The 23,813-nt window shown below is 39.7% G+C and overlaps 1 protein-coding gene across 2 annotated transcripts in view; it reads right to left on the minus strand.

Annotated features, from left to right (window-relative positions):
- The window catches only part of b3gnt2b (UDP-GlcNAc:betaGal beta-1,3-N-acetylglucosaminyltransferase 2b), a 29,776-nt gene extending 14,991 nt beyond the window's left edge, over nt 1-14,785 (minus strand). The window contains exons 1-2 of one of the 2 annotated variants that reach the window (XM_083544811.1): nt 14,669-14,785; nt 5,779-5,856 (exon numbers count right to left, since the gene is read on the minus strand). The gene's annotated coding sequence lies outside the window, so the exon portion shown is untranslated. The remainder of the gene's footprint in view (nt 1-5,778; nt 5,857-14,668) is intronic. The other variant, XM_083544810.1, reaches the window with a different exon arrangement.
- Nucleotides 14,786-23,813: the final 9,028 nt, after the last annotated feature.

Raw genomic sequence — 23,813 nt, forward strand, 5'->3', positions numbered from 1 at the left:
TATTCCTAAAGTGTTTCTCAGTGTGAAGGTACTTTGGGACAATGTCCTTGTTAAAAGCATTACACACTGACCAGGTATAAATGAATGGCCACAGATCATCTTCATACACCAATCAGGCATAACATTATGACCACCTGCCTAATATTGCGTTGGTCCCCATTCTACTGACAAAACAGTCGTGCCCCTTCGAGCATCAACAGCATGAACTTCTTCAGCAGTTTGGGCTACAGGAGCTCGTCTGAAGAATCGGAGCACACGGGCCAGCCTTCGCTGCCCACGTGCATCAATGAACCTCGGTTGCCTGTGATCCTCTCGCCGGTTCACCACTGTTCCCTCTCTAGAGCACTTTTATTTTTATACAGACCTCTGCAGCCCAGGAACATCCCACAAGAGCTGCAGTTTTGGAGATGCTCTGACCCACTCGTCCAGACATCACAATTTGGACCTTGTCAAACTCACTTAAATCCTTACACTTGCCCATTTTTTCTGCTTCTGACACCTTAACTTTGAGGACAAAATGTTTGCTTGCTGCCTAATAAATCCCACCCACTAACAGATGCCAGGATGAAGAGATAATCAGTGTTATTCACTTCACCGCTCATAATGTTATAGGATAATAATGTTTTGGCTGGTTAGTAAACAAATAGAATTTTATTTAATTGAACTGAAGACTAATATCTGAGCTACGTTGTGACCAGCACAGCTATCCTGGTTTTCTACAGTCAAGTGCCTCCAAAAGGACAGGAGTCTGATATAAGGGTAAGAAAACCCAACCTGCAGTACCAGCAGCAATGCAAAGCCACTGGATGTGCAACAGACTGAAAACGAAGGATAACGAGTGAAAGAAGGCGTCATCAGGAAGAACTTAACACTACCGTATACACATCCCTCACACACTCCTACTCATTACACTACCATAAACACACATCCCTCACACACTCCTACTCATTACACTACCATAAACACACATCCCTCACACACTCCTACTCATTACACTACCATAAACACGCATCCCTCCTCATCACACTCCATATACACATCCCTCACACACTCCATATACACATCCCTCACACACTCCATATACACATCCCTCACACACTCCATATACACATCCCTCACACACTCCATATACACATCCCTCACACACTCCATATACACATCCCTCACACACTCCATATACACATCCCTCACACACTCCATATACACATCCCTCACACACTCCATATACACATCCCTCACACACTCCTACTCATTACACTACCATAAACACACATCCCTCACACACTCCTACTCATCACACTCCATATACACATCCCTCCTCATCACACTCCATATACACATCCCTCCTCATCACACTCCATATACACATCCCTCCTCATCACACTCCATATACACATCCCTCCTCATCACACTCCATATACACATCCCTCACACACTCCATATACACATCCCTCACACACTCCACATACACATCCCTCACACACTCCATATACACATCCCTCACACACTCCATATACACATCCCTCACACACTCCATATACACATCCCTCACACACTCCATATACACATCCCTCACACACTCCATATACACATCCCTCACACACTCCTACTCATTACACTACCATAAACACACATCCCTCACACACTCCTACTCATTACACTACCATAAACACACATCCCTCCTCATCACACTCCATATACACATCCCTCACACACTTCATATACACATCCCTCACACACTTCATATACACATCCCTCACACACTTCATATACACATCCCTCACACACTTCATATACACATCCCTCACACACTTCATATACACATCCCTCACACACTCCTACTCATTACACTACCATAAACACATCCCTCACACACTCCATATACACATCCCTCACACACTTCATATACACATCCCTCACACACTCCATATACACATCCCTCACACACTCCTACTCATTACACTACCATAAACACACATCCCTCACACACTCCTACTCATTACACTACCATAAACACACATCCCTCCTCATCACACTCCATATACACATCCCTCACACACTCCATATAAACATCCCTTACACACTCCATATACACATCCCTCACACACTCCATATACACATCCCTCACACACTCCATATACACATCCCTCACACACTCCATATACACATCCCTCACACACTCCTACTCATTACACTACCATAAACACACATCCCTCACACACTCCTACTCATTACACTACCATAAACACACATCCCTCACACACTCCTACTCATTACACTACCATAAACACACATCCCTCCTCATTACACTACCATAAACACACATCCCTCCTCATTACACTACCATAAACACACATCCCTCCTCATCACACTCCATATACACATCCCTCACACACTCCATATACACATCCCTCACACACTTCATATACACATCCCTCACACACTTCATATACACATCCCTCACACACTTCATATACACATCCCTCACACACTTCATATACACATCCCTCACACACTCCTACTCATTACACTACCATAAACACATCCCTCACACACTCCATATACACATCCCTCACACACTCCATATACACATCCCTCACACACTCCATATACACATCCCTCACACACTTCATATACACATCCCTCACACACTTCATATACACATCCCTCACACACTTCATATACACATCCCTCACACACTCCTACTCATTACACTACCATAAACACATCCCTCACACACTCCATATACACATCCCTCACACACTCCATATACACATCCCTCACACACTTCATATACACATCCCTCACACACTCCATAAACACATCCCTCACACACTCCATATACACATCCCTCACACACTCCTACTCATTACACTACCATAAACACACATCCCTCACACACTCCTACTCATTACACTACCATAAACACACATCCCTCCTCATCACACTCCATATACACATCCCTCACATTCTCCAACTCATCACACTCCATATACACATCCCTCACACACTCCTACTCATTACACTACCATAAACACACATCCCTCCTCATCACACTCCATATACACATCCCTCACACACTCCATATACACATCCCTCACACACTCCATATACACATCCCTCACACACTCCATATACACATCCCTCACACACTCCATATACACATCCCTCACACACTCCATATACACATCCCTCACACACTTCATATACACATCCCTCACACACTCCATAAACACATCCCTCACACACTCCATATACACATCCCTCACACACTCCTACTCATTACACTACCATAAACACACATCCCTCACACACTCCTACTCATTACACTACCATAAACACACATCCCTCCTCATCACACTCCATATACACATCCCTCACATTCTCCAACTCATCACACTCCATATACACATCCCTCACACACTCCTACTCATTACACTACCATAAACACACATCCCTCCTCATCACACTCCATATACACATCCCTCACACACTCCATATACACATCCCTCACACACTCCATATACACATCCCTCACACACTCCATATACACATCCCTCACACACTCCATATACACATCCCTCACACACTCCTACTCATTACACTACCATAAACACACATCCCTCCTCATCACACTCCATGTACACATCCCTCACACTCTCCTACTCATCACACTCCATGTACACATCCCTCACACTCTCCTACTCATCACACTCCATGTACACATCCCTCACACTCTCCTACTCATCACACTCCATGTACACATCCCTCACACTCTCCTACTCATCACACTCCATGTACACATCCCTCACACTCTCCTACTCATCACACTCCATGTACACATCCCTCACACACCCATATACACATCCCTCACACTCTCCTACTCATTACACTCCATATACAGTGGGTACGGAAAGTATTCAGACCCCCTTACATTTTTCACTCTATGTTATATTGCAGCCATTTGCTAAAATCATTTAAGTTCATTCTTCTTCCTCATGAATGTACACACAGCTCCCCATACTGACAGAAAAACACAGAATTGTTGACATTGTTGCAGATTTATTAAAAAAGAAAAAATCACATGGTCCTAAGTATTCAGACCCTTTGCTGTGACACTCATATATTTAACTCAGGTGCTTTCCATTTCTTCTGATCATCCTTGAGATGGTTCTACACCTTCATTTGAGTCCAGCTGTGTTTGATTATACTGATTGGACTTGATTAGGAAAGCCACACACCTGTCTATATAAGACCTTCCAGATCACAATGCATGTCAGAGCAAATGAGAATCATGAGGTCAAAGGAACTGCCTGAAGAGCTCAGAGACAGAATTGTGGCAAAGCACAGATCTGGCCAAGGTTACAAAAAGATTTCTGCTGCACTTGAGATTCCTAAGAGCACAGTGGCCTCCATAATCCTCAAATGAAAGACGTTTGGGACGACCAGAACCCTTCCTAGAGCTGGCCGTCCGGCCAAACTGAGCTATCGGGGGAGAAGAGCCTTGGTGAGAGAGGTAAAGAAGAACCCAAAGATCACTGTGGCTGAGCTCCAGAGATGCAGTCAGGAGATGGGAGAAAGTTGAAGAAAGTCAACCATCACTGCAGCCCTCCACCAGTCGGGGCTTCATGGCAGAGTGGCCCGACGGAAGCCTCTCCTCAGTGTAAGACACATGAAAGCCCGCATGGAGTTTGCTAAAAAACACCTGAAGGACTCCAAGATGGTGAGAAATAAGATTCTCTGGTCTGATGAGACCAAAATAGAACTTTTTGGCCTTAATTCTAAGCGGTATGTGTGGAGAAAACCAGGCACTGCTCATCACCTGTCCAATGCAGTCCCAACAGTGAAGCATGGTGGTGGCAGCATCATGCTGTGGGGGTGTTTTTCAGCTGCAGGGACAGGACGACTGGTTGCAATCGAGGGAAAGATGAATGCGGCCAAGTACAGGGATATCCTGGACAAAAACCTTCTCCAGAGTGCTCTGGACCTCAGACTGGGCCGAAGGTTTACCTTCCAACAAGACAATGACCATAAGCACACAGCTACAATAACCAAGGAGTGGCTTCACAACAACTCCGTGACTGTTCTTGAATGGCCCAGCCAGAGCCCTGACTTAAACCCAATTGAGCATCTCTGGAGAGACCTAAAAATGGCTGTCCACCAACGTTTACCATCCAACCTGACAGAACTGGAGAGGATCTGCAAGGAGGAATGGCAGAGGATCCCCAAATCCAGGTGTGAAAGACTTGTTGCATCTTTCCCAAAAAGACTACTGGCTGTATTAGATCAAAGGGGGCTTCTACTAAATACTGAAAAGGGTCTGAATACTTAGGACCATGTGATAGTTCAGTTTTTCTTTTTTAATAAATCTGCAACAATGTCAACAATTCTGTGTTTTTCTGTCAGTATGGGGAGCTATGTGTACATTCATGAGGAAGAAGAATGAACCTAAATGATTTTAGCAAATGGCTGCAATATAACAAAAAGTGAAAAATTTAAGGGGGTCTGAATACTTTCCGTACCCACTGTACACATCCCTCACACACTCCCATAAGCATACACCCACACATTACACATCCACATGACTATTTCAGCACCACCGTGTCAGAGATGTAAATCTCACCCAGTGTAGCAGCAGATGCAGTTCCTCAGAAGAAGAATGGAAAAACTTTGAGTCACTTCAGCTTACAACTGATTACAAAACCAACTTCCTATTAAACTCCACCAGCAGGGTGATCAGTACTGTTACATTAGCATCAAAACCAAATAGGGACAAACCTGTAGGGGAAGAACAGCAGTTCAGTTAGGAAACTGGCGTAGACATGATTACGGCGGAGACTTACACGCAATATCATCCTGTAACACAAACCGTTTCACAAGAAATTACTGCGAATTCTGGTCACTAACCTTTTTAATGAGTTTTCTGAAACGAAAGCAAAATGAAAAGCGATTCGAACAAGTCTGGTCTCTGAGAAATTTCAGCAAGCCAGTCTGAAGCTACACGGCAAAGCAATGCACACACACAGTGCTCCATATGGAGAGAGAGAGAGAGAGAGAGAGAGAGAGAGAGAGAGAGAGAGAGAGAGAGAATCTACAGTATAAAAGTGTATATGTGCAAGTGTATTTTTCAGGCTCTAAAAAGCCTCAGAGTTATTTTCCATGCTGGTGGAAAAATGAGAGCAGCCCCCCGAGGCCTCTGTGTGGAATTTGGTAGCTGCGAGTGCGAGGTCACAGGACTCCCCTGCAGCAGCACTCGGTGGAATTTCACATCTTCCCAAGTCACATGGTACCAAAAAAATTTATTAAATAAAAAAAATAATCAAATCATTAAAATACACCTGAACATCAAATAAACCCACAGGTTTGGTTCTGCTTAACAGTACTTTTGTAGAGAAGCAATGTTAAGATTTCCTTTTACTGTCATCCATCTACATTCCTTCTCTCCCCTGACCAGTTTTCTGGTCCCTTTCTTCTCTTTGGATCTGCTGGATTCATCACGATGGTCTCTTCAATCGCAGACCACTCTGTACAGCTGAGGAGGGTTCCACATCAACAGCCTGAGGTTCCTGAGCAACTCAAGAACTTTGAGGATGGATTTCCTACAATGGCTCAGGACTACAGTTCGAATGAACTGGAATACATTGAACATTTAAACAGAACAGTGCACCTCAACAATAAAGGAACTGTAATGAATGGACAGTCTGTGCAACCCAAATAAGGTTCCTCTGGTTCCTCTAAATCTTTCTTGTTAAGTAACAAATTTACAGGCACTAAACGTATACATTCGACTTTATAATCTCTGTAAAGCTGCTTTGCTGAAAGTGCTATACAAATAGAAAGGAATCGAACTGAAAATTCCAACGTCCTCCCTCAAGACTCAGCGAACTCTGCTTTTCTACACAGCACATTAGCATACCGCCTTCGCCCACAACCACTTCCACCTTTATCTTCAGCTTATACGATGATAAAGAAAGACACAGGCATCTTCACATCAAGCTGAATTTGCAGATACAGACAGGTTCATTCGTTCACTCTCTAAAAAAAAAAAAAACACGCTCTAATCGTATTGGCTTCTGAGTGTGTGTGAAGTTATGAATAATAAGGCTACCTAATGTAAACCTCGACTTGATCTTCACCTAAACATATCATTTCGACTTTTATTTCATATAGATTACTGTAGTTTAAGATCTGGAATATACTGTGAAGTGTAAACTGCTTGTGGTTATTGCTTTGTAGCTTCTATTAAAAAAAAAGTTGATAATGGACCGTGTCATTTGCACTGCGCTCATACCTGCACTTTTTAAAACAACACCATATTCTATGTATACATGCATGTAAACATATTGCTATTTGCACTTGTGGTTAGATGCGAACTGCGTTTCATTGGTTTTGTGCTTGTACTCTGTACGACGACAATAAAAGTCGACTCTCATCACAAAACACATTCTCATGCTAATCCATTTAGTCACAATCCAGTTGGTGAAAAGCGAAGGGCATTAATGAAAGAATATGATTAAAATGGCGAAGAGAAAGAGAAAAAAACAAAACAATAAATAAGTTCAATAAAGACAAAATACATTAAGCCGCCGTTTTACCGCGGTTGAAATCTGGCGCCCCCCCTGGTTTATCACGGAATTGCGTTTGCCACGTAACTAATTAGTTTGGCTGATTTTCCCGGCCTCTCGCGGAGAGCACGATAGACCAAAACACTTATAGGGAATTGTTTTTATGGAGTTTTATGTTAAAAGAAATGACATTTATTAATATAATTATTAATTATAAAATGAAGTAAAATGTTAACACAGTACAGTACTGTATATGTAAAATAGCATTTTTGGGGTGGTGTCCGTTTATTGCGGTTTATCGGGGGCGGTTTTGGAACGTAACCACCGCGATAAACGGGGGGATTACTGTAATAGGAGATGGGTTAGTCTATGCAAATAAATATCTCAGCTGAGTGAAGAAATTTTTTGGTTGTGAAATATATTATGAAATATTAATTTACACGAAATTAGTCAAAACTCCTTATTATGGAGTTTTGTGGGCAGCATATATGCAGATGACTGGGAGGGTCTGGAACGTTCTCTTTATGTTACTGGGGATCAAAGAAAATCAGGGCTTTTCGCAAACATTTACATGCTACATTATTAAGAAAAAAAATTCTCTCTTTAAATGAGGCTAAAAGTTTATTTAAAAGAAGAAAAAAAAAAAAAGGAAAAACAACAACAATCTGGGAACCTGCTCTATTTGCTTGCTTGTGGTCTTAGTCTTATTTTTTTTTTATCCCCAACCTTGTGGAATATTATCAAAGACTCATAGACACGATGTAATCATGTGAAATGCTCGACTACTGCAGTGCTTCCATGATATTTTTAGACTAGGTGACAGCTTGGCGGGAAGTCGCAACCTTCTGGGTCTAAGCCTTTGAAGTGATCCTTCAAAAACGCAACGCCATCCTGCTGAAAACACACCCTGGTTTTTCTGTAGCTGTGAGAGACACTGGTTGCTCATTATCCCCACAGTTTAGTTAAAACACATTTATAAATAAATAAATAAATGCACAACCCCTTTAATCAATGTTTAGTGAGCGAAGACACACAAACATTTCCTGGTCAGGGTGCGCTGAAACGTTGCTTGGAATTTGCACTAAAATCGACAACTAATTTTTTCCAGCCAGATGTGGTTCTTCCCCGAACTGTTACCAAAGAGTTGGAAACTTACAATTGTAGAGAATGTCTTTGGATGTGGGAGCATTAAGATTTTCCATTCCCATGAATAAGGAGACTTGAGGCAGGTACATACAGCGATTTTGGACACTATTTAGTTGTCGGGACAAATTTTGAAAACCCTAAAACATTCCTATAATCGAGGGTTTGAGATGTTCACCAATAGCCGAATAATGGCCGATGCATTCTTTTGATTTCCTCTGATGAATTTCTGTCCCGGATCGTGACGAAAGCCTCAGACGATGCTTTTTCTTGTGTGCGTCAGTACAATCTGACATTATGACAGCCGAGATCCTACAGTGTGACATGGGGATCATGTCTGTACAGTCTGACAAGCAACAATCGCAAAGGAGCTCGGACCTGAACCCTTCAAAACGCATTTGCACCTCACCCTACATCAGTACTTGACTTCACCAACACCTTCGTAGCGGAGCACAAATCTCCACAAAGTCGAGATCAAAATCTTCACAGAAGAATGGAGGATACTAGAACAGCAAACGAGAACTAAATGTGGAATGGGATGTTCAAAAAGCTTTTACTAATCTTATGGATTGGTGTCCACAAATCTTTAAACATAAATTGTAGCTACAAGTCAAAGCTCTCCTACATAAACTTAGCAATCTGTCCTATGTCTAATGTTGCCTTAGACATACTACAGACTTTATCTAGAAACCGTAGAAGCTGTTTAAAAATGACCGACTCAGCTATTTTCCAGGTTGATACGCTTTAGTGCTCATCACAGTAACATGCTGCATAATCCATTCCAAATCAAATCAAATTTTATTTGTCACATACATACAGGGTACAACATGCAGTGAAATGCACGTCCTTGTGAAATGTAACCGGTGTAAAAACAAACAAAAAAAACCCCACATATATAAAAATCTGTTCCCTGAAGCATTCGCCAAGATGCAACATATGCGTTACAGAGAGTAAGCAATAATTCATCAGGGAACCCTGACGCAAAGCTGGTTCAGATATGTATAAGGAAACTCAGAGATCGAGAAAGAGACCAACACTTTAGGGCAGGGACACCTTGGATCTCATGGTGGCCTTGTAGAGTTGGGGAGACTGATTGAAATGTTTCAATCAGGGTTTCTGCAAGTCAAATTTAATACTTTTCAGGAACCATTGAGAATGAAATTTAAGACCGATATCACAACATTAAACACGCACAAATACAGTCAGCAACTGGCCTTAAACAAACCCTAATTTAATTTTTTTCATGCTGACTATCGCTAAACTTGCACTTGACTTAAAAAAACGTCTGTGCTACAATCCGAGAGAGATTTGTGCCAATAAACAGAAAGCTGATTGGCTGCTGCATGTTGCTCTCATTTGCAGTTGTAATACAGCGAATTAAAAAAGAAAGAACTACAACACCAAAGAAACAAAACCCATTCTAAAGTGCTGCATGGGCATTGCAGTTAACATCTTCAAGTAGCGTTACATGGACATCGGAAAATTAAGACCCGTTAAAAATGATTTAAGACCTAAAACAGCAAATTTAAGCCCTAAAATTTTGATTTTTTAATTTTAATTCGATTTAATTAATTTTTATTTGTATAGCACTTTTAACAATCAACATTGTCTCAAAGCAGCTTTACACAGATAATGTGGTGATGATAAATGAATAAGATGTTTTTTTATAAGTGTAAATTTTTCCCTAATGAGCGAGCCGGTGGCGACTGTGGCAAAGAAAAACTCCCCGAGATGGCATAAGGAACAAACCTTTAGAGGAACCAGACTCAAGAGGGAACCTCATCCTCATCTTCGCTGCACCAAATGTCCATTTAAGACACAAGACTGTGGAATCACTGGTAAGAATTGATATCAAGTTATAATTTTAATGCATTAATACCATAAATATTGCAGCACACGATTGTATCTAGCAAACTAAAAAAAAAAGAGAAATAAATATAAAGCTTGGTTAATATCTTTATAGGTTACTTAAACTTAAAAAGAAATAAATTTAAAAAATTTAAAAAAAATAAATAAAATAAAAATTCAGTAACTCCTGTATTGCACCAAAGGAAATAAATGATAATCACATTCACCTTTTCACCTTTGGAGAGGTGTTTCCCCTCTTCAAAGATCATCACTCCAGACAAGGGTTTTTTTTTTTTTCAGCAAATAACCCACTCACTACCCCAGACAGCAGGTGATAACCTTTGATGCCAAAAAAAAAAAAAAGCCAAACGCCTTTAACTGGTTTACTGCTGCCATTCAAATGCTCCAAAATCTCAACACAGAGAATAAACTGAGCAACGTATTGTCAGATCATTTCCATGAGTGTGAAAGACTATTTAATAAACTACCGGTACACGCGTGTATACACAGAGAGAGAGAAAAAACAACTGGGCCTCATCACGGTAGAGGACTTTCCTGCTCATAAGTGACTAAAAACAACAACCCAATAATAAAATAAGTATGAATGCCAAAATAATTGGAAATGCAAAGAACAATAATAGTAGCAAATTTCTACACAGGTCTACTAGATTACCTACTTGATTTTCCCCATAAAGAAATTATTAACATTATTTTCCTGTTTGTCTGATAAATACCCATACAAATAGTTTGTATTTAATTTCCACAATAACAAATGGGCCAAACTGTCAAAAAAAAAAAAAAATCTGTTTTTTTCAGTTGACTTTGCTTATGGAAATTTCTCAGCGATATCTGCACAGTCCTACTAGTTACTCATTTGCATGCCACAATAGGCTTGGAGCACGTTTGTCTTCATGCCAAACTGTAATCCATTCTTCTGATGATAACCTGCTTCAAATCCTGACAAACCCAATAATCACTCACTTATTTTAGAGACGGTGCTCTAACAGGAATTTCCTACAGATGGACTATTGGACAAAAGAGTGTGGAGTCTCGGAGTGTGTAAACATAAGCACAATCTCTGGGATAATCAGGAAGGAAGCTATTCAAGAAATTTGACCTGCTGTGACCTTGAGTCAGCTTGGACAAAACACAACATTTGATAATAATAAAGTCTGTATAAATCCTACAAGCATTCAAACTTCATCAGAAATACATCATGCACCTTTGTCCTGGGAGGTCTTTTACAAAGCGCTGAACTATTAATTGTGCTTTGTGTGAATTAAATGAAGTCATTTTCCCTCCAATCGGTTTCCACCAATGAGAAACGGATCTCGCTTGAGGATTGGAACACGGGTAAACGTGGACCGTAGAGAACTGCTGAAACAATCAAAGTAATACGTTGCTTCTTGATGTTCGTAAAGCCGGAGAAATACCATTTGCCCCTTGTTCTTTGAACAACTGTATAGTTACTCTGTGATTTCACCTCATTTCTATGCACTTTTTATAGAAGGCAATATTCTATGTACACAGCCGCATATACTGTACATACACACCTTTTTATAATGGTTTATACACTTCAGGTTGAACATTAACAAAATTTTATTGGCTCTGCACCTTTATGTTGAGAAAGCTTGAGAAGTTGAATCAAATATATATACAAAAAAATTAAATAAAATAAATAAATAAATAAAAAAGACTACAGTCATTTCTATACTAAAAAATAAAATAAAAAATCTACAAACATACATACACACAAATAAACGTTCCTCCAGATCCCTGGTGCTACATAAAACACCACACACACATCATCGAGCTACATAACAGAACACAGAGTTAAGGACTAATCTAAATGTCCTCTCCACATAAAAGTGCATCGTGTGCAACCTGGTGCAAACAGTGCAAGACAAAAACAAACAAACAAACAAACAACACAGCGTGGGACGGCTACACAAAACACAAAGTAGCGCCGACCAATAAACCTACTGTATAATGTTATCCAGTACAATGTGCAAAAGAGAAAACTATAAACAAGAGTTTAAACATTGACACAATGTTGTGCAATAGCAGCAATCAAGAGGTGCAAAACAGCACAATATAATTCATATAATAAAAATAATATAATATGGGCGGTACTGAGGACATGGGTGTGTAAGAATTAAAATGAGAATTGAGTGTGTTAGTTCAGTTTGTGTAGTTGTACACAGTTCAGTGTGTGTGTGTGTGTGTGTGTGTGTGTGTGTGTGAGAGTTTTGTACAGTATAGGTACCAGTTATACCAGTTATACTTAACTTTAAACAGTTAGCCATGACTTCCTGAGGCACACATGTATAAATATGAGGAGAAACAGAGGACAAATTCCCTTAAATCATTCATCGGGACTGGGTAAATGGATAAAGAGAAAAAGTGTACCATATGCCTGAAAATGATTATATCCACAGTAAGAGCAAAAATGAAGAAAAGTGGCTAATGAAACGCTAAACTGTAATAGTGCACAATGAGGATGATGTTAAAAAAAAAAAAGACAAGAATCAAATCATCACCTCCATGCCGAAAAACTATTCAAAGGGACTTTGATTAAAACCACCCGGATTCCCAATTCAGAAAAAAAAAAAAGCTGAACTTTTTTTGCAACAAACACACTGGTCAAAAAAAAAAAAAAAAAAAAAAGGCAGCTTGTGTCAAAGAAAAGCACATGATTCCCAGTGTTTTGTGTGGGTCTGTTTTTCCTCAAAATACCCTGGAAACCCTGTAGGGATTTCAAAATATCCCATGATGAAAATCTCTCTTCTTCGATCAAGAAGCTACAACTCAAGAACGACAACCATAAACCATTCAAAACCCAAAAAACAAAAAAAAAAAAAAACCAGAGCGGACTAAATAACCACACGCTGTTGAAGCAACTCCCGGTCCTGTGATCTCGTAATAAGAACCGTGGGCTGGGAGTCTTAAAAAGAGGACCCTGGAGGGTGGGAAGAGATTGTGTAATAAAGAGGGTCTCAGATAGCTGGCTCTGAAATCTTATCAAGCGTTACAGAAGACTCAGCGGCCGTTTGTTGAAAAGAGGAGGCTCAGAAACACATTTAACTGCTGCGATGGCAAAAAAGTGAGACGTGCTACATTTCTAAAAATAGACACATACGTAGACAGACGTTTATATTTACGGCATTTGGCTGATGTCCTTCTCCAGAGGGATTTACAACCGAGAAGTCGAGGGTTAAGCATCTTGCTCAAGGACCTAGCAGTGGCAACTTCTTGAGTTGAAGTCTGACCAGAAGTCCAAGGTCGTAAACACTAAACCAAATAGATAACCGGCGGTACACATAAACCTCACTGGCATTCACGAAAACAATTTCGGCTTTTCCCAAAGCTCCATTCTTCAATTCTCTCAGTTATCGGTACAAAAGAAAAAAAAATCGCGGTATACCTCATTATCGGTATATCGGCACACCGCTGTACTTACAACTGATATGTTAAAATACTCAAATAAATGTTGATTAATAAAATGTTGATTAAAGAATAAATCTATTTCCACAGGAAATATTTAATTCAAAGCAATTCTCTCAAGATTTTCTGAAAGGCTTCACCAGAAAAAAGGCAAAATCAATCAAATCAATCCCAAAAACGTCCCACGTCATTTTTTTAAAAGCCTGAATCCCAAACGGATCAATAGTGCACTGTCTAGGGTCTATAAATGGCGTTGGGTTTCTTTCTAATGTAGTGCACTTGTATAAAAAAAGGGGGGTTATTTGAGACACGACCCAACCCTTGGCGACAAACAGGGGAAACTTTTTAACTCGTGAAAATGATTGAAAATGTCCCGACAACACAAACCAAGCCGGTTAGATGATATTTACAAAAATAACCGTGGAAAAAAAAAAAACCCTGAAATTAACACACCCACAAAAAATGAAGTAAATGAGAAATAAATGTCTGACTCCTTCTTGCAGTTTCATATCTAACAACGTGTGTATTCGCTTCTAGGAAACGTTAACACAGGAGTAAAAATCCGGAATAAAACCCACAGTCTTGTTATTTTAAAAAAAACACATTTCCCTTTAGGTTACACTTGGATTGAAAACAGAAAAAGATATAAGATATAGAAAGAAAGTTACCTTGAGACAGAGCTGATAAGAAAACCACCTTCTTACATCCTGTTGTTGTTACAAAGTGTCTCAGCCTCTCTGAGCTCTGGCCAAAAACGTTGCTTTCAATGATACGCTGGATAAAGTGAAACAAAATTCAATCCTACGTCCCCAAGCGTCCTCCAATCAGAACGCAGAATGGAAATAATATGTATCGGTCTACCCTTCATACACAAAGCTATTACACTGAGCGGAGCCTGTAGCTCACCTGGCTGAGAGGTGATCATAATAATCTCAGAATAAAAGTAAAGACTTTATAAGGGACAATTTTTTTAAAAACATCTCACTACGTGCGGTAATTCAAAAAATACATCTTGTTCATCAGGTTTTAGTAGAGTCAGGTACTGATGTAGGTGAGGTGAGGCGAGGAGGCCTGGGCTGAATCAGTGTTCCAATTCATCCTGAAGATGTTCACTAGGGGTTGAGATCAGAGCTCTATAGCAGGCCACTTCAGATCGTCCTCTTCAAACCATGTAAAACATATATTCATGGAGCTCGTGTTATGCACAGGGGCAATGCCATACAGGAACACGTTTGGGTTTCCAAGTTCAAGTAAAGACAAAATTTTATTATACCGTATCCAAAGACACCCTATACACACGTGTGCCTCCAGCTTTGTGGTAACAGTTTGGCGAAGAACCACAAAGTCAGGTGGCAATACTTTTAATACTAATCCCAATACTACACCAAAATGCATTATACCAAAGCAGACAGGAATCTTCTGTAGCAAGAATGATGGTATTATTAAAGCAAGAAACCCAATGAACATACAAAAAAAGTCTCCTTTCACTGCAGCCACAGCTTCACCGCTCACATGCACACATAATCTCTAACAGAAGCATCAATATTAAACTCATAAAATGACCTCGGGTTTTTCTGCATTTTTTGGTGCGTTACAGTTTTGCTGTATGTTTGAAATGAAGGCAAAGTGTGTGTTTTTGTGCAAATTCTGCACGGAAGAAAACTCGAAGGAAGAAATAGTTTTTAGAAAAAGATGAACAACTTTTTGAACTGTTTTTGCCAACCTTTCCTCAACATGTCATTTTTGACACTATATATAATTTACAGTATTTGGTAGACACCCCCTACCCAGAGCAATTTGCATGTCAATTACACAAAAGAGCCTCGCTCTAGAACAGCTTGGTGGTGCTGTGTTTTGAACTCATGGCCTTCTGAACAGAAATCCAGCATCCCAACCCCTTGTTTTTTTCTGTATCTTCAATCCAACGATTGCTGTCTAAATTAATCCTACTTCTATTTATACCTTACCCTACTTATGTTTTTTTATTAATACAACTTTCACAGGTTTTGGAGCGAAAGGTTTTCTCCAAGCAACACATCAGAACCAAATATGATTAGAAATCACAGTCAAAAATATATGATCATAAACATTTTTCAAAGTGGAGGTGATCAAAGTGATTTTATCAGACCATAAGGAAAGAACTGTGAAGCTGAAAACATTTAAGCATTCAATACTACATAACGCAACACACTGGGAAAAAAAACGGGTTTTCCGGGTTTACCTACTGATGAACCCTGACACTGTCAACAATTATCATTCTTACCCTTGTAGTAAGTAGCAAAACTAGATCAACTGGGTTGTGTGTTCTGACCCTCAAAGACCTGTTAGTCTGCCTTTAAAATGTCCACCTCCACTACATTTATTATCCTAAATTAGATGCACCTGTTTGAGGTCGTTAGCTGCATGAAGACACCTGTCCACCCCATACAATCAGTAAGAATCCAACTACTAACATGGCCAAGACCAAAGAGCTGTCCAAAGACACTAGAGACAAAATTGTATACCTCCACAAGGCTGGAAAGGGCTACGGGGAAATTGCCAAGCAGCTTGGTGAAAAAAGGTCCACTGTTGGAGCAATCATTAGAAAATGGAAGAAGCTAAACATGACTGTCAATCTCCCTCAGACTGGGGCTCCATGCAAGATCTCACCTCGTGGGGTCTCAATGATCCTAAGGAAGGTGAGAAATCAGCCCAGAACTACAAGGGAGGAGCTGGTCAATGACCTGAAAAGAGCTGGGACCACCGTTTCCAAGGTTACTGTTGGTAATACACTAAGACATCATGGTTTGAAATCATGCATGGCACGAAAGGTTCCCCGGCTTAAACCAGCACATGTCCAGGCACGTCTTAAGTTTGCCAATGACCATTTGGATGATCCAGAGGAGTCATGGGAGAAAGTCATGTGGTCAGATGAGACCAAAATAGAACTTTTGGGTCATTATTCCACTAAACGTGTTTGGAGGAAGAAGAATGATGAGTACCATCCCAAGAACACCATCCCTACTGTGAAGCATGGGGGTGGTAGCATCATGCTTTGGGGGTGTTTTTCTGCAGGGTTCAACTGCACTGTATTAAGGAGAGGATGACGGCCATGTATTGCGAGATTTTGGGGAACAACCTCCTTCCCTCAGTTAGAGCATTGAAGATGGGTCGAGGCTGGGTCTTCCAACATGACAATGACCTGAAGCACACAGCCAGGATAACCAAGGAATGGCTCTGTAAGAAGCATATCAAGGTTCTGGCGTGGCCTAGCCAGTCTCCAGACCTAAACCCAATAGAGAATCTTTGGAGTGAGCTCAAACTCCGTGTTTCTCAGCGACAGGCCAGAAACCTGACTGATCTAGAGAAGATCTGTGTGGAGGAGTGGGCCAAAATCCCTCCTGCAATGTGTGCAAACCTGGTGAAAAACTACAGGAAACGTTTGACCTCTGTAATTGCAAACAAAGGCTACTGTACCGAATATTAACATTGACTTTCTCAGGTGTTCAAATACTTATTTGCAGCTGTATCATACAAATAAATAGTTAAAAAAATCATATATTGTGATTTCTGGATTTTTTTTTTAGATTATGTCTCTCACAGTGGACATGCACCTACGATGACAATTTCAGACCCTCCATGATTTCTAAGTGGGAGAACTTGCAAAATAGCAGGGTGTTCAAATACTTATTTTCCTCACTGTATATATATAATTCATTTCCAGTTTGTTTCAGAGTTGATTTTAAAGCTCCATTCTTCATCACACTCACGTAGATCCTCCTATCAGCTACTTTTACATGTACCAAGGAATAAGTACAAAATCAGAGGTGATCAAGCATTCGCTGTGGCTGCTCGTAATCTGTGGAACAATTTAATCAGAATCACAATCAGAATGCTTTATTGATCCCTTTGGGAAATTGTTTGGTTGCAGATTAAAGTAAAAATAAAAATAAGTATATATATATATATATATATATATATATATATATATATATATATATATATATATATATATATATATATATATATATATATATATACAATATAAGGTCAGCCTCAAATGTGCTACTTATAAATCTTTATTAAAAACTCATTTTTTTCCCCTTTGGCTTTTAATTCCTGAAGGATGTTGTGTTTCAGTTGTTTTCTTTTGTGTTTCCTGACTGATACGTGGTTGTAAATGCTCTATTTTGTTTCAATTTGTACTTTTTAATCGTAAAGCAATTTGTTAACGGCTCATTATAAATATGCTTTTCATTTTATTGATTCAATTTGGTAGATGCCTATGTTTTTTCTTCCCCTAAACCATTTTGTTTGTTAATCACTTGAATGTTGATCGTCGCTTTTTCACATTATATATAGCAGTGGTAGATCAACAGCTAATGCTCTGGGTTACAGATCAGAAGGATGAAGGTTCCAGCCCCTGCACCTCCACTCTGCCACTGTATAGCCCTTAAGCAAGGCCCTTTAACCCTCTGTGTTTCCGGGGTGCAGTAATGTGACTGACCCTATGCTCTGACACAAACTTCCTACCAAGCTGGGATATGTGAAGAAAATAATTTTACACTGCTTATTGTAAATGTGTACATAAAGTTTGTTTAAAAAAGCCCTGATGTGCTTTAGATTATAGGGTATCACTCAGGCAGGGTCAGATGAGACTTGTTTGGGTGCTTTGTTGTATCTCAAAGAGTAAACACCGTATCACAGGGGTTGTGATTTAGCAGTCTTTCAGAGAGAAACCCAACACACACGTAGTTTTTGTTTGGCTAAAACACTTGAGTAGATGATACTCGAGTAGATGGAAACCCCCACTGGGCTCACTGATGGTTTTGTAGAGACAGTAATTACGAACGTTTTTCCAACTTGTTGATCTGGTAAAAATATCAGGCTATACTTTGAAACAGAACCTCATGCAATAATATACAGACACAAATAAAGAATGATGTGTATATGGAGGATGTATTCCTATATAGACTGATGAAGTGTGAATAAGACAAACACACACACACACACACACACACACACACTCACACACACACACACACACACACACACACACACACACACACACACACACCTGCTCTTTTGCTTCTCCTTTTCACACTGTGCAGGTGAGAAGAAACCAACCCACATTCTTTCTCTCACTCTCTCTAGGGCTTGCGTTTTTTTAGAAATTCTGCCACTTCCTAAACAAAATCCTTTATCTCCACCAGTCCAATTATAATTTATAAAAAGCTTAGTAGAAGAACATTATCAAACGAATCTTTTGTGCTCACTGGTCTGCCACACCTTTCATTATCACAGCCTCAGCATTTCACGGAAACAACAGAGAATCTACATCTTTATAATGGCGGGAAACACAACACAATGGAAATACACCGAATGTACACATTGCTTTAGGCAAGGATCGGAAAGAACACCCAATTATTATTCAGCCATGATCCACTGGAGTCAGAACCATGTTTCCACAAACTCTGTGACAAATGTAATTATTAAAAACAAAAACTGTGTAAAGAGCTGAAGAAAACCTCCGCGAAGGCATTTTGGAGCTAAATTCAAATAGCAAATAGTATGTGTATGGTTTATTACACCTGTCCCAGTGTTACTCAATCGGAAATAAACCGTATTTAATATATTGCACTGCTACACTGAAAAATCAGTAGCATGACACCAGGAGACTATATGGAACATTAGCTAATGCGCTATCCAAATAATAATTGTTCTCAATCAAACATAGGGTTAATAAAGCACCTGAGATAATTATTAACCAAAGCAGTCGATAAACATTGAGATCCATGGCACATTTACTGTGTAAGCTGTTTCTAGGCAATGGATTTACACTTTCAGAGCAGGAAAATGAAAAAGCCGAATTATGAGGAAAATGTGCTGCATGATGGCTCCTTTTCACACTGAGCTCGGCTTACTGTCTTTGTCGAGTTAAACGTGAACCCCCAACCCAACCTAAACCCAACCCCCGCCTCTCTTCCTTTCTGTTTCTAAGGGGTTTCTCTCAGTTCTCTGGTTTCCTACAACATGTGGATTAACTATGAGAGATTCTCCTAGGTGTAAATGAAAGTGTCAACATGTATACCTCATCCAGGGTGTATTCTGAAGATAAATGAATTGTATGAATGCTTATAAATTTGGAAATAAATGGAAATTAAACCTTTATAAAGCACAAATACACAGTACAGTAATATATTATTAATTCAGTAATATACACCGATCAGGCATAACATTGTCATGATAACATTATGACCAGTAAAGTGATTAACACTGATTATTTCTTCATCATGGTACCTGTTGGTGAGGTGGGATTTATTAGGAGCAAGTGAAAAATTTTTTCCTCAAAGTTGACGTGTTAGAAGCAGGAAGAATGGAAAGCGTAAGGATTTAAGCAAAGTGAAATGCAGCCTTTCTGCGACTATTTATTGAAAATGAACTGGCAGACAGATCTGAGACAAAATTAAAGGCTCTGGGTTACTGATCAGAAGGTTGGGGGTTCAAGCCCTTGTATCTTCAGGCTGCCACTCGTGAGCTTTTAAACAAGATTCTTAACCCCACTGTGCTACAGGGGCGCTGTAACATGGCCGACTCTGTGCTCTAATGCTAGCTTACTAACATCCCTGGGATATGCGAAGAAATAACAATCATGTGTGTCAATGTAACAGCTGAAGTAAAAAGCAAACAGTAAACACCAAAAGCTCAAACTGCTCTCAGTCAAGGTTATCACTAGGACACATAGACACAGTGGCCCTGTTTATATGTACTATTTACCAAATACATATACAGAGACAAAACGAGTGTGACCGGTAAGAACCGGTTTGGACAAAATTATTGCAAGGGATATGCCACTATGACCCTATCACATAAAAGGGAATATTTTTATTTGATGCCATCATATATATATATATATATATATATATATATATATATATATATATATATATATATATATATATATATATATATATATATATATATATATGGGATCGACAGAGTGATGAGAAAAGTAGACAGAAGTACAAGGAGATGTGGCAGCAGGTCAAGAGGGATAAGGCAAAAGCTAAGGAAAAGGCATATGAGGAGCTGTATGAGGAGTTGGACACTAAGGAAGGAGAAAAGGATTTGTACCGATTGGCCAGGCAGAGGGACCGAGCTGGGAAGGATGTGCTGCAAGTAAATTAGAGCAATAAAGGATGGAGATGGAAATGTGTTGACTAGTGAGGAGAGTGTGTTGAGAAGTATTTTGAGCAGCTGGAAAAGAGGTGGAGAAGGTGGATTAGTTCAGGTACATGGGGTCAACAGTGTAAAGTAATGGAGAGTGTGTTAGAGAAGTGAAGAAAAGTGTGCAGGCAGGGTGGAGTGGGTGGAGAAGAGTGATAGCAGGAGTGATTTGTGATAGAAGAGTATCTGTGAGAGTGAAAGGGAAAGTTTATTGGACAGTGGTGAGACCTGAGATGTTGTATGGTTTAGAGACTGTGGCATTGAGTAAAAGACAGGAGGTGGAGCTGGAGGTAGCAGAGCTGAAGATGTTGAGGTTTCTGTTGGGAGTGACGACGATGGACAGGATCAGAAATGAGTTTATTAGAGGGACAGCGCATGTAGGACATTTAAGGGACAAAGTGAGGGAGGTGAGATTGAGATGGTTTGGACATGTGCACAGGAGGGACATGGGGTATATCAGTAGGAGAATGCTGAGGATGAAGCCACCAGGAAGGAGGAAAAGCGGAAGACCAAGGAGGAGGTTTATGGATGTGGTGAGGGAAGACATGCAGGTAGTTGGTTTGAAAGAGGCAGATGTAGAGGACAGGAGGGTATGAAGACGGATGATCCACTGTGGCGCCCCCTAAAGGAAGCAGCCGAAAGAAGTAATAAAAAACATTAGAATAATTTATTTGTCATTCTTTGTTAAAAAAAAGCCATGTAATTACATACATGTGTTTAGAAATTTCCCCACTGTGGGACGAATAAAGGTTTATCTTATCATGTTGCAGAACTGCAACATTCTGTGTTTTCACCAAGAGAGAAGAAGTAAGAAGGTGTAGATATTTAGTGACTGATGGCTGAAACAATAACAGGCAGCAGTATGATGAGCAGCTCGTTACTGTGATTAGATTAATTAGTCGTTGTGGAAGAGGATCATTTGTGTGATTAGATTAATTAGATGAAGTCAAAGTGGGTTTCTCCTTGCTGCTTTTCTCTTTTGTGTCTCATTCCTGCTAATTGGTGATGTCTCTAATTTAATACGGTTCATGTTATAACTACTTACCATGCAAATCTGCAGAGACACCAAAATGTACAGTTTAGTGGACAGTACAAAAAACTACTACAATATATAGTGCTCCTTAGATTCACTTTTGTTTTGGTACACTACATGGCCCCCTTAAATGGTACTGGGGTGGCAAACGTACACACATCCTTCACTTGAATAGAAGTTCAGAAACTCATGTTTTAAAAACTTTCTTTCGGCTTCTCCCGTTAGGGGTCGCCACAGCTGATCCTCCGCACGTTTGATTTGGCACATGTTTTACGCTGGATGCCCTTCCTAACGCAACCCTCCCCAATTTATCCGGGCTTGGGACCGGCACTGAGAGTGGCTGGGGATGGTTCCCTGACCGGGGATCGAAAGATTCTGGTAAAATTTGAAGTTCTGACTACACTTTTTCACTCAAGTTAAAGTAAAGAGTTTGGGCTCTGACATGTACTTAAGTAAAACGTAATTATTATTACTACCTGTTTTAGTGTCATGCTGGTAACTGGACCTCACATCATATTAATATATTAATATAAATACATTTCAAATTTTGTTACCTAATGAATGTATCCAGGCTGAACATCGACCATGTAGAACACAAGCAGAGAAATGATGATGATCAGGTGATCAGGTAAGTCTCTGTTCTCAGTCATGTTCTCTGACTCTCTGTATCATCCATGTTAACCCCAGACTTCTTGTTGCCTTTTGCACTGCTCGTTGTGGGTTTCATGAACTAGTCTACATCTGTGGGGTGTGGAAGCCAGGAAGTGATACACCAGTGGTAGATTAAAAAAGCCGCGCAATGAAAAGAAAAAGGTTGATGGGCTGAAAACGGAAAATGGAAAACGCAATGAGAAGAAAAAATATATCGCCAAATAGATTAAAACTAAAGTAACCAGCCTGAATCACTAATGTGAGAAGTAGAAAGTACAGATATTTGTGTCAAAAATGTAATAAGTAAAAGTAATAAGTTGTTAAAAAAATAAATAGTCAAGTAATGTACTGATACCAGAAAAATCTACTTAATCTATGTGCAATATTACCTGCAATATGTACTTTTTCCTTATTTGCATTTATACATTGTGTTGTGTATATGCTTGTATACTATAGTATGTGTCTATTCTTTTATATATTTGCATTTATTTATTTATTTTTTCTTTGCTGCTGTAACAAAGAAATTTCCCCACTGTGGGACGAATAAAGGCATATCTTATCTTATCTTATCTTATCTTATCTTATCTTATCTTATCTTATCTTATCTTATCTTATCTTATTTTATCTTTTCTTATCTTATCTTATCTTATCTTATCTTATCTTATCTTATCTTATCTTATCTTATCTTATCTTAAGTACAGTAACGAAGTATTTGTACTTCGTTACTTCCCATATTTGAGTGGGACACCTGAATTTTCCAGCCATATGTGGCTAATCTTCTAACTGTTCCCACAAAGTTGGAGGCACACAATTGTATAGGATGTCTTTGGATGTAGTACAATAAACTTTCCCCTTCTCTTAAACTAGGACACCCAAACCTGTTCCAGCATGACGGCGCCCCTGTGCACAAAGCCTGCACCATG

This window comes from Silurus aristotelis (assembly GCF_946808225.1).
Source record: "Silurus aristotelis genome assembly, chromosome: 6".
Taxonomy (NCBI): Eukaryota; Metazoa; Chordata; class Actinopteri; order Siluriformes; family Siluridae; genus Silurus; species Silurus aristotelis.